Raw genomic sequence first — 12,586 nt, 5'->3', positions numbered from 1 at the left:
ATGACAAACTGCTTGTAGGGATGGACACGGTCTCCAAGGGTAGATGCATACTTGTGCTGGTCCATTGTGCCTTCCTGAATGACCTGGTGATCCAGAAGGTACCACAAAAACATTCCCCACACCACAGCGCCTACTCCTCCGATCTGGACCATACTTTCAGTCGTTTCACGCCGTACACGCCAATGGCCATCTCTTTGACGGAGTATGTAACGTGTTTCATCTGGAAAGGACACCTGTCGGCACTCGTGGTATTGGGTTGCAAATTCCGGCACTCGTCGCGGATGAACAACACACAGCATGGGTGCATGAACCAGCCACCTACCGCAGAGGTCCATACGCAACAACATTCGAAGAACTGTCGTTTCGGAGACACTGTTGGTAGTCCTTTGGTTCATATGGGCCCTCAGTTGCTCAGAAATTGCACGCTGTTACCCTGCACACATCTCCGCAGCCGTTGTTCATTCCTGTTATCTACGGACTGGAAAATTGCTCCAGTCACACAAGTACCCAAAAAGGGAAGTATGAGTAATCCGCTGAATTACAGGCCCAGGTCACTAACGTCGATTTGCAGTAGGGTTTTGGAACATATGCTGTATTCGAACATTATGAAGTACCTCGAAGAAAACGATTTATTGGCACATAGCACGGTTTCAGAAAATATCGTACTTTTGAAACACAACTAGCTCTTTATACTCATGACGTAATAAGTACGATAGACAGGGGATGTCAAATTGATTCCGTTCTTTCTTAGATTTCCAGAAGGCTTTCGACACCGTTCGTCACAAGCGTCTTTTAACCAAACTGCGTGCCTACGGAGTATCGCCTCAGCTCTGCGACTGGATTCGTGATTTACTGTCAGAAAGGTCACAGTTCGTAGTAATAGACGGGAAGTCATCGAGTAAAACAGAAATAATATCCGGCGTTCCCCAAGGAAGTGTTATAGGCCCTCAATTGTTCCTGATCTATATTAACGACATAGGAGACAATCTGAGTAGCCGTCCTAGATTGTTCGCAAATGATGCTGTCAGTTACCGTCTTGTAAAGTCATGACATGATCAAAACGACTTGAAAAATGCTTTAGATAAGATATCTGTATGGTGCGAAGAATGGCAATTGGCCCTGAATAAAGAAAAGTGTTAAGTTAATTCACCCGAGTACTAAAAGAAATCAGTTAAATTTCGATTACGCGGTAAGTCACACAAATCTGAAGGCTGTAAATTCAGCTAAATACTTAGGGATTACAATTACAAATAATCTAAATTGGAATTATCACACTGCGATTCACTAGCAGAACACTTAGAAGGTGCAACAAGTCTACTAAAGAGAATGCTTACACCATGCTTGTCCGCCCTATTCTGGAGTATTGCTGTGCGGTGTGGGATCCGGTGGGGCTGACGGATGACATCGAAAAAGTACAAAGAAGGGCGGCTCATTTTGTATTATCGCGAAATAGGGGAGATAGTGCCACAGACATGATATGAGAATTGGAGTGGCAATCATTAAAAAAAAAAAAAAAAACAAAGGCGTTTTTCGTTGCGACGGTATCTTCTCATGAAATTTCAATCACCAGTTTTGTCCTCCGATTGCGAAAACATTCTGTTGGCACCCACCTACATAGGGAGAAACGATCATGACGATAAAATAAGAGAAATCAGGGCTCGCACAGAAAAGTTTAAGTGCTCGTTTTTCCCGCGTGCCGTTCGAGAGTGGAACGGTAGAGGGATAGCTTGAAGGTGGTTCATTGAACCCTCTGCCAGGCAGTTTATTGCGAATAGCAGAGTAATCACGTAGATGTAGATGTCCTGTCCGTGGTGCGCCACATTTTCCTCAGCGCCCATTTTGGATAGCATCATTTTGCCATGGATGGCATACTACAACGACGGCGGCATGCTAACAGTTTACAGACTTAGCCGATCCAGAAATTCTCCCAGCCTTGATCTGAAAGCCAGTGATCAATCCCTTTTGGACGTTAGATTAGTCGCTTCGTCTCAGCTCTACGACAACGACTGCACGATTTTCGGCATCCCCAGACTCGCTTTACACAGCCTCCACTTGTAGTGCTGTAGTCTGTGAGTGGTTGTTGCACGTTGGCATCGAACATGGGCAGTGGTCTTATTAATGTGACTAGACTGTGTAGATGTAATGTCCAATACACTCCGGTATATACAGGGTGAGTTACCTAACGTTACCGCTGGATATATTTCGTAAACCACATCAAATACTGACGAACCGATTCCACAGACCGAACGTGGGGAGAGGGGCTAGTGTAATTGTTTAATAAAACCATACAAAAACGCACGGAAGTATGTTTTATAACACAAACCTACGTTTTTTTAAATGGAACCCCGTTAGTTTTGTTAGCACATCTGAACATATAAATAAATACGTAATCAGTGCCGTTTGTTGCATTGTAAAATGTTAATTACATCCGGAGATATTGTAACCTAAAGTTGACGCTTGAGTACCACTCCTCCGCTGTTCGATCGTGTGTATCGGAGAGCACAGCAACATACATCGCGTTTCTACAGAATGATCTGCCAACGTTGCTCGAAAATGTCCCACTGGAAACGCGTCGACGTATGTGGTATCAGCATGATGGTGCATCTGCGCATACCGCAATTAACACTAGGCTGACCCTTGACAGGATGTTCGACGGGCGTTTCATAGGACGTAGAGGACGCATAAATTGGCCAGACTTCTTTCTGTGGGGTACGTTAAAGGAGAATGTGTACCGTGATGTGCCTACAACCCCAGAGGATATGAAACAACGTATTGTGGCAGCCTGTGGCGACATTACACCAGATGTACTGCGGCGTGTACGACATTCATTACGCCAGAGATTGCAATTGTGTGCAGCAAATTATGGCCACCACATTGAACATCTATTGACCTGACATGTCGGGACACACTCTATTCCACTCCATAATTTAAAACGGAAACCACGTGTGTACGTGTACCTCACCCCTCATGGTAATGTACATGTGCGTCAGGGAAAAAGACCAATCAAAAGGTGTTAGCATGTGGACGTAATGTGCTGTTCCAGTCTCTTCTGTACCTAAGGTCCATCACCGTTCCCTTTGGATCCCTACGTAATTCGGTGCTCTCCGATACACAGGATCGAACAGCGGAGGAGTGGTAATCAAGCGTCAACTTTAGGTTACAATATCTCTGGATGTAATTAACATTTTACAATGCAACAAACGGCACTGATTACGTATTTGTTTATGTGTTCAGATGTGCTAACAAAACTAACGGGGTTCCATTTAAAATAACGTAGGTTTGTGTTAAAAAACATACTTCCGTGCATTTTTGTATGGTTTGTATTAAACAGTTACACTAGCCCCTCTCCTCACGTTCGGTCTGTGGAATCGATTCGTCAGTATTTGATGTGGTTTACGAAATATATCCAGCGGTAACGTTAGGTGACTCACCCTGTATACATACACACACACACACACACACACACACACACACACACACACACACACACATATATATATATATATATATTTTGTACGTTTATAACTCAAAAATACAATAACGAAAGAGCCTTAGACAAAAAATGTTGTTCTTGTCATAAGAGCAAGCGCAACACCAATCACATTTGCGCTACAATCGTATCCATCGCGAGTGTTAGTGCCGTCTGCAACTACAGAAATTTGAATTACCTTTTTCTTGAATCGCAAAGATTCGATCTATTAGAGATGATCAATTTCGATCTTAGGTCAGACAAGACAAAAATTATTTGAAATATATATGTTTAGGCGACAGGAACTCCCACTGTCTTTGATATAGCCTTTTCTTTGAACTAGAAAACGACTAGGGTCGATACCAGTCATGTTCAATAAATTACTGCAACTTGAACTTATTTCTTCTTATTTCGTAAATTATATTTCCAAAAGGCTGCTCAGCGGGTAATTAGTTTATCTATTGGCAATACAGAAAGTGCCACTCTTAATTTCACTTTCGTCAATAAGTCTTGCTCTATGAGCACTTAACTAACTGGATCCGGCAGTTCGATTCATCGATGTCGAACAACCTACAGTGTTAAATCGACACCAGTATCTGTAGCTTCAGGAAATATTTGTCTTCGAGTAATAACATTAAACACGTTGAAATAATTGCTAATGTACGCGTTTGCCCCTCACGTCTTTCGATGACCCCGTAAATATTTTAATGACCTTCTACAACTTTTATTACGTATAATATTTCAGAATTAACATTAATTATGCAATTAGCAGTATAGATGATCGTTACCATTTATTATGTAAAAGCCAATGGGTTTTAAAATATAAAACTACTATAAACCTAGTGGAAGATTTTTGGTAACTTTGATTGATCTGTTTCAGGTAAGTGAATGCCGCCTCTTACGACATTAGCTGCAGATATTTAATCCAGTTGGCCCTGTATGGTAAGTACAATTTGGATCTATGATGCACTTACTTCACTAATGTTGAAAACTACTGTGGATTCAGCGAATGGTGCATGTGACGAATGCTGACATGAGCCACGTAAGATCACGTTCTTTCTACTCGTTTTACTAACGGTACAGCTGCTGTGTTTTCAACACGTTATCACTGGAAAATGACTTAAAAGTCTAAATTTCAATTGTGGAAATTATAGTAAACAGTGAAGTTCATAGCAGATATGTTGTCATTTCAAAAACTCAACGAGAATGCAAACCCAGGATAAATACAATTAATTTGGTTTGTATTTTAAACTCTTTGCACAGTTTTTATGCGTATCAACACACTAACCATGTACCCCAAGGGAGGGAGCATGCGCTTGCTGTCTGTAAATTGTGGAAACTTTGTTTTGCCGTAATTTTTATGTTTCTCGTAAGTTCTGAGATCAGAAACCAGGCCGGCGAGTGCCTTGATCGTTAAGAACTATTAACAGTCGACAGTTTCTGCGTCAGATATTTTGCAAAAATCGCCAGGAACGTTAAGTTAATATTTTAGGAAGGTATGGTACTCATACGCTGGCTGAACAAACATCTGAGAAATCACACATATCTTCTTTAAACCTTTTCGTCTGTCAGTCCAACTTGGTAACGGTCCCAGACCGACAGACATTAATCAACAAATGGTCGAAATAGGATTTTGTATGTGACGTCTTTCTATCGTGGGTTACACATTCTTGGAATTGCTCCAATAAATGTCAGGCTGGAATCTACCAACTCCTCGGCTAGGTTAATGTAACCGTTTCACTTTAGATCCCTATAGACAAAAACTCCTGGATACCAGAAGATTGTGACTGCTTCCTACGACAAATGACCCATTGAGCGGCCAGAAATTATCAAATATCGTCATTTTTTTATATTATCCGTTGTTCCTTACAATGAGTTACTTCTTTTTTCTTGGGATGTGCTTCGGGGCGTTTCGCTTCTTTTCATTCTGAAACATCTTCACTGTCCTGTAACATATGTTGGCTGTCGTATATAATAACTGTTGTATCAAAGAGATAGAGGGGCTGGCCAGTACTTACGTCAACTCAGTACAGCCGATCACATCTTTATTAGAGATTTTCCATTAATCGTAATAACTGTTCTCCCTGATAATTACATACTTGTTACTATATCAAAGTTTTTTGTTACCCTTTTGTTGTTAGGCGGGAAGAACCTTTAGCAACACGAGTGTCGTAATATTAAATTACTATTTGTTTCTGATTACGATTTGTGATGGTATTAGTAATCTGTGCTGTCCTGCGTTTGTTCTTAGAAGGCTTGCGTACCCACGATGTCACATTTTCGGCGTTGTACGAGTACATTCTGCCGTAACACCCCACTTTCAATTATCACATAGTTTTGAGTTGATTTGATTACTGTATGTAGTGTTGCCAACTGCCCCTTTGTGGTTTCGTTCGCCTTTGCTGTCGTTGTGATGTTTGTATGTAATTTAATATGTTTGTTTTATTGGTTAGCTTCTTCGATATCTTGGTAACTTAAATTGATTTGGTAAAATACTTTCCTGTTTAGTGCAAGAGCTCTTTATGTGTGGACATTGTCCTGTAATGTTGAGCATTTTCTGTTATGATCATCTTAACAATTCGCATATCCTGTTCTTTGTTAGATGGTTCATGTCCATGACTTTGTCCAAATTAATTCGTGATTTGCATTTCTTGCTGACTGCCAATAGTCATGGACTGTGCGGCTGGTCCCGGCGGAGGTTCGAGTCCACCCTCGGGCATGGGTGTGTGTGATTGGCCTTAGGATAATTTAGGTTAAGTAGTGTGTAAGCTTAGGGAACGATGACGTTAGCAGTTAAGTCCCATAGGATTTCACACACATGTGAACATTTTGACTGCCAATGCTGAAATATCTACCTCACACAAGTAGGATCTTCCAGAAGATAACAAAAGTCATTGGGCCTCGTTATATAGATGTGGAAACTCTTGATTCACTAAGCTCCAAAATTCCAGCAGTGATGAGAAAACGACCTTCGATTTCAATGTGGAGTCTGAAGAAATATCAATAAATTGCCCGTTTTCTACAGTGGTAAGTCGTTTTGGAAGTTATCTACTGAAAAGTTATTCGATGTAGTTGTTAGTTGTGTTGATCAACTGCTTCAGCGAATTAATTCAGAAAGTAATCAGTGAGTTCATTTAAATGATCCACAAAACCAGACATCAGATTTTCACTCAGCTGAAGCCATTTTCTTCTAAAACCGTGTGAAGAGCAGTGGAAATTTAATTTGCGTCTTTATCATCGAACTTTTTCTTCCACAGCTGAAATTTTGCCCGACAGTTCCAGAATGTTGATCTCATTACGTCGAAGGGATACATTCAATGAACCATGTTTTTTCAAAGACGGCAGAAAAATACACCAGATTCAAAGTAAAGTTACTGCCCACGACCTTTCTCCTGAACAAAGGTAAAAATAAAGTTCATTCCTAAGTTCATACACTCTTTTCAAGATACTCTTACGTGAAAGTCAGCGAAAGTTACAGAAATACGCTAGGGAAATGTCCTAGCCTCTGTAGGGTGCTGATGACTTTGCCGTTTTGCGCCCTAAACCACTAATCATCATCGTTATCATCAGTCTCTGTATGAGCGATTTCGACGCACATTTGTTCAAAACATCTCGATTTAAATCGTTGACTTTTAATGTAGTGTACCATTTCGATCACTGATTGAAGAACATCACGAAGGTCAGAGTTCATACTTTTTGATACCAGTACTATTCTCTAAATAAAACAGTGAATCCAAATGGCACGATAAGCCCCTGAACGGATCAGAGCTTGTAGTCTGGCGTAACAGCCAGACCTCCAAATTGATGATGTTTCCTTCCTTAAAAGAGTGTAGTATTGTCTATTGCAATTATTCCAAGAGTTGTTTTTCTGCAGAAAAGAAGGTCTTCATGAAATTTGGTGTCGTGGACTAACTGCAGGTAAGAAATTAGAGGCAGATAGTTTTGGTTGTCTGTAGCTTTATCCATCTGAATATTAAAATCACTATTATCATTATGAGGCGACCTCTACCCTCATCTACAGGGTGTTACAAAAAGGTACGGCCAAACTTTCAGAAAACATTCCTCACACACAAAGAAAAAAAAATGTTATGTGGACATGTGTCCGGAAACGCTTACTTTCCATGTTAGAGCTCATTTTATTACTTCTCTTCAAATCACATTAATCATGGAATCGAAACACACAGCAACAGAACGTACCAGCGTGACTTCAAACACTTTGTTACAGGAAATGTTCAAAATGTCCTCCGTTAGCGAGGATACATGCATCCACCCTCCGTCGCATGGAATCCCTGATGCGCTGATGAAGCCCTGGAGAATGGCGTATTGTATCACAGCCGTCCACAATACGAGCACAAAGAGTCTCTACATTTGATACCGGGGTTGCGTAGACAAGAGCTCTCAAATGCCCCCATAAATGAAAGTCAAGAGGGTTGAGGTCAGGAGAGCGTGGAGACCATGGAATTGGTCCGCCTCTACCAATCCATCGGTCACCGAATCTGTTGTTGAGAAGCGTACGAACACTTCGACTGAAATGTGCAGGAGCTCCATCGTGCATGAACCACATGTTGTATCGTACTTGTAAAGGCTCATGTTCTGGCAGCACAGGTAGAGTATCCCGTATGAAATCATGATAACGTGCTCCATCGAGCGTTGGTGGAAGAATAAACTAAAATGAGCTCTAACATGGAAATTAAGCGTTTCCGGACACATGTCCACGTAACATCTTTTCTTTATTTGTGTGTGAGGACTGTTTCCTGAAAGTTTGGCCGTACCTTTTTGTAACACCCTGTATAAGCCAGCGACGCCATAGTGAGTCACGGCGCAGAGTTCGGAAAGCGCCCGTCCCGTGCGTCGGTCTTGAAACCCTTCTGATACGTTGGAACGGCCTGTGTGTTTTACCAGTCACGTGGAGGCTCTGGCCATCCGTCTACAGCCTGTGCAGAAATCTTTCATCAGTGATGCAGCTCACATGCAAAAGGAAAACGGCTAGTTGCGAAACAAGAAAATCAGCGTCTTCCCACAAGTTGCTTCGGTGATGGAAATGGAATGTGAAACGATAAGTCACTGCGAACACGTTCCATCGACACGTGTGTAGGTGGTCACGTGTCACGAGTGCTCTGAGGTAGAACTGCGTAAACATGTCTCCCTGTCTCACGGATTTCTTCGACTAAGGCATCTTAAGATTATCATTCCACATTGCCCTAGAGCTAGCGATGAACAATTACGCATTGTCATCTGCTTCAATTCTGGAGCAAGTACTATGTTGCAGAGTTATGAAATGTCTCGAAGGAAACCGTCTATTAAAACTTAACCAGCACGGGTTCAGAAAATATCGTTCTGCAGAAACACAACAGGCTCTTTAATCGCACGAAGTAATGAGTGCTATCGGTATAGGATCTCAAGTTGATTCCATATTTTCGGATTTCCAGAAGGCTTTTGACACCATTACTTAAAAGAGCATTCTAATAAAAGTTCGTGCATATGGAGAATTGTCTCACTTGTGCGACAAGGTATGTTATTTCCTGACAAAGGTCACAGTTTATAGCAATTGACGGGAAGTTATCAAGTGAAACAGAAGTGGTATATGGGGATCCCCAAGGAAGTGTTACGGGCCCGCTGCCGTTCTTAATCTAAATCAATAAATCGTGAGACAATATGAGCAGCCGTATTAGACTGTTTGCAGATGATGCTATCGTTTACCGTCCAACATAGTCATCAGAAACTCAGTAAGAATTGTAAATTACACTCCTGGAAATTGAAATAAGAACACCGTGAATTCATTGTCCCAGGAAGGGGAAACTTTATTGACACATTCCTGGGGTCAGATACATCACATGATCACACTGACAGAACCACAGGCACATAGACACAGGCAACAGAGCATGCACAATGTCGGCGCTAGTACAGTGTATATCCACCTTTCGCAGCAATGCAGGCTGCTATTCTCCTATGGAGACGATCGTAGAGATGCTGGATGTAGTCCTGTGGAACGGCTTGCCATGCCATTTCCACCTGGCACCTCAGTTGGACCAGCGTTCGTGCTGGACGTGCAGACCGCGTGAGACGACGCTTCATCCAGTCCCAAACATGCTCAATGGGGGACAGATCCGGAGATCTTGCTGGCCAGGGTAGTTGACTTACACCTTCTAGAGCACGTTGGGTGGCACGGGATACATGCGGACGTGCATTGTCCTGTTGGAACAGCAAGTTCCCTTGCCGGTCTAGGAATGGTAGAACGATGGGTTCGATGACGGTTTGGATGTACCGTGCACTATTCAGTGTCCCCTCGACGATCACCAGTGGTGTACGGCCAGTGTAGGAGATCGCTCCCCACACCATGATGCCGGGTGTTGGCCCTGTGTGCCTCGGTCGTATGCAGTCCTGATTGTGGCGCTCACCTGCACGGCGCCAAACACGCATACGACCATCATTGGCACCAAGGCAGAAGCGACTCTCATCGCTGAAGACGACACGTCTCCATTCGTCCCTCCATTCACGCCTGTCGCGACACCACTGGAGGCGGGCTGCACGATGTTGGGGCGTGAGCGGAAGACTGCCTAACGGTGTGCGGGACCGTAGCCCAGCTTCATGGAGACGGTTGCGAATGGTCCTCGCCGATACCCCAGGAGCAACAGTGTCCCTAATTTGCTGGGAAGTGGCGGTGCGGTCCCCTACGGCACTGCGTAGGATCCTACGGTCTTGGCGTGCATCCGTGCGTCGCTGCGGTCCGGTCCCAGGTCGACGGGCACGTGCACCTTCCGCCGACCACTGGCGACAACATCGATGTACTGTGGAGACCTCACGCTCCACGTGTTGAGCAATTCGGCGGTACGTCCACCCGGCCTCCCGGATGCCCACTATACGCCCTCGCTCAAAGTCCGTCAACTGCACATACGGTTCACGTCCACGCGGTCGCGGCATGCTACCAGTGTTAAAGACTGCGATGGAGCTCCGTATGCCACGGCAAACTAGCTGACACTGACGGCGGCGGTGCACAAATGCTGCGCAGCTAGTGCCATTCGACGGCCAACACCGCGGTTCTTGGTGTGTCCGCTGTGCCGTGCGTGTGATCATTGCTTGTACAGCCCTCTCGCAGTGTCCGGAGCAAGTATGGTGGGTCTGACACACCGGTGTCAATGTGTTCTTTTTTCCATTTCCAGGGGTGTAATTTAGACAAGATATCCGCGTGCTGCAAAAAGTGCCAACTGACCCTAAACAATGAAAATTGTGTGATCCTCTACATAAGACTGAAAAAATTCCGTTAAATTACGGTCACAAATTAAATCACACAAATTGAAAGATTGTCGGTTTAGCTAAATACCTAGGGATTATAATTAGGACGACTTAAATTTGAATCATTATTTAGGTAGTAATGTGGGGATGACGAACTAAAAATTTTATTTTGTTGCCAGGTCGACTAAGGACATAAAAGAAGTAGCAAAGTTGAGGAGAGAGTGTTACGGATATGATAGGCGTGTTTAGGTGGCAATATTTAAAACGAACGCTTTTTTCATCGCGGCGTGATGTTTTCACGAAATTTCGATCACCAGCTTTCTCCTCCGAATGAGAAAATTTTTTGTTGACACCTTTCTAAGAAATAACTATCGTAACAGAAAATTAAATCAGAGCTCGGACGGAGAAATTTAGGTGTTCATTTTTTCCAAATACTTTTCGAGAGTTGAACAGTCAAGATATAGTCTGAAGGTGTTCCTATGAATCCTGTACCAAACACGTAAGTGTGAATTGCAGAATACTCCTATAGATGTAAATGAATAAAATAGTGAATTGGCCTTCTGCTGAAATATTAGCATTTGGTTCTCAGTGAGACATTGCTTTGACAGAAATTGTTAAAGTCCTCAGGACGAGGGGGAGGAGATTGTTGTTTAACGCTCTGTCAACACTGCGGTCGTTAGAGATGGAACACAAGTTCCGATTAGGAAAGGACGGGAAAGGAAATCGGCCGTGCCCTTTAGAAGGAAACTTCCCAGGATTTGCCTGAAGCGGTTTAGTCCTCAGACTATGCTGCTTATTCACCTATTACATACCTGTATTCGTTTTTCCCACAAGCTGGGTTGTCATCACCGCGCAGTGAAGCAGCTTTAGATGTGACATTAATTATTTCTGCCTGACTTACGCAACACTGCAAAGACGCTGCAGATCCTGAATCCGATTACATGCACATCCTAGAGACCGGGTACATCCCTAGTCACAGGAACTTACGCTTGCTGCCATTGGAACTTACCTTTGCATTCCCTTTCTCTGCTGCGGGCTACAGCCCGTCAGCACGGTTTGCAAGTACCCATTTTGGTCAGATTGAGCCACAACTATACATAGCCACGAGGACAAACAATCGGCCCACCCGATCAGCTCACGTCATTTATCTTCTGGTGCTACACACGCCTCAGCCGACAAATTTTGCTTCTAACAACAGGCAAAAGGCTGCAGACTAGAAGACTGTCGAATCATGAGGAAGATTCTTAAGAGAAGGGTTTGGGAGGTAGAATGATTGACAGATGGAATGAGAATAGGCAAATGCTTATAATCGACACCATGTATACAGCCAGGGAGCTATTGCAAGCATTTAAGTAGTGTGTAAGTCCAGGGACCGATGACCTCAGCAGTTTGGTCCCTTAGGAATCCACACACATTTGAACATTTTTGAAAAATGTCTACATGTCTCTGCGTGCCCTAATCTCTTATGTTTTTCTAAATTTACATATGCGGGATAAACGTTGGTGGTGGAGTAGTGGTCGCTAAGTCATCTTCGGTTTTTTGTACTCGTAAATAAAAGGAAGCGAAACGCCTATGGCATGAAAGCAAGTAGTCTAGTTATGATGTACATGTTTGATTTGATGTCTACGCCTACATAAGTGCCCCCAAGCTACTGTACTGTGCTTAGTCAAAGGTACATCGTACCAATATTATCAACTTTCTGTCGTATTCTATGTGCGTACTGAGTGAGAGAAAGAAGTCTACGCCGCGCGGGGTGGCCGCTCGGTTAGAGGCGCCATGTCACGGATTGCACAGCCCCTTCCGCCGGAGGTTCGAGTCCTCCCTCGGGAATGGGTGTGTGTGTTGTTCTTAGCATAAGTTAGTTTAAGTAGTGTGTAAATCTAG

General features: G+C 43.3%; 1 protein-coding gene across 1 annotated transcript in view; it reads left to right on the top strand.

The window, feature by feature from the left end:
* LOC126100342 (mucin-19-like) overlaps positions 1 to 12,586 on the top strand; it is a 445,217-nt gene that overhangs the window by 168,040 nt on the left and 264,591 nt on the right. The window lies entirely within an intron of this gene.

The sequence above is a fragment of the Schistocerca cancellata genome, chromosome 9 (assembly GCF_023864275.1).
Source record: "Schistocerca cancellata isolate TAMUIC-IGC-003103 chromosome 9, iqSchCanc2.1, whole genome shotgun sequence".
In the NCBI taxonomy this organism is placed as follows: domain Eukaryota; kingdom Metazoa; phylum Arthropoda; class Insecta; order Orthoptera; family Acrididae; genus Schistocerca; species Schistocerca cancellata.
This window is presented reverse-complemented; position numbering and strand designations above follow the sequence as displayed.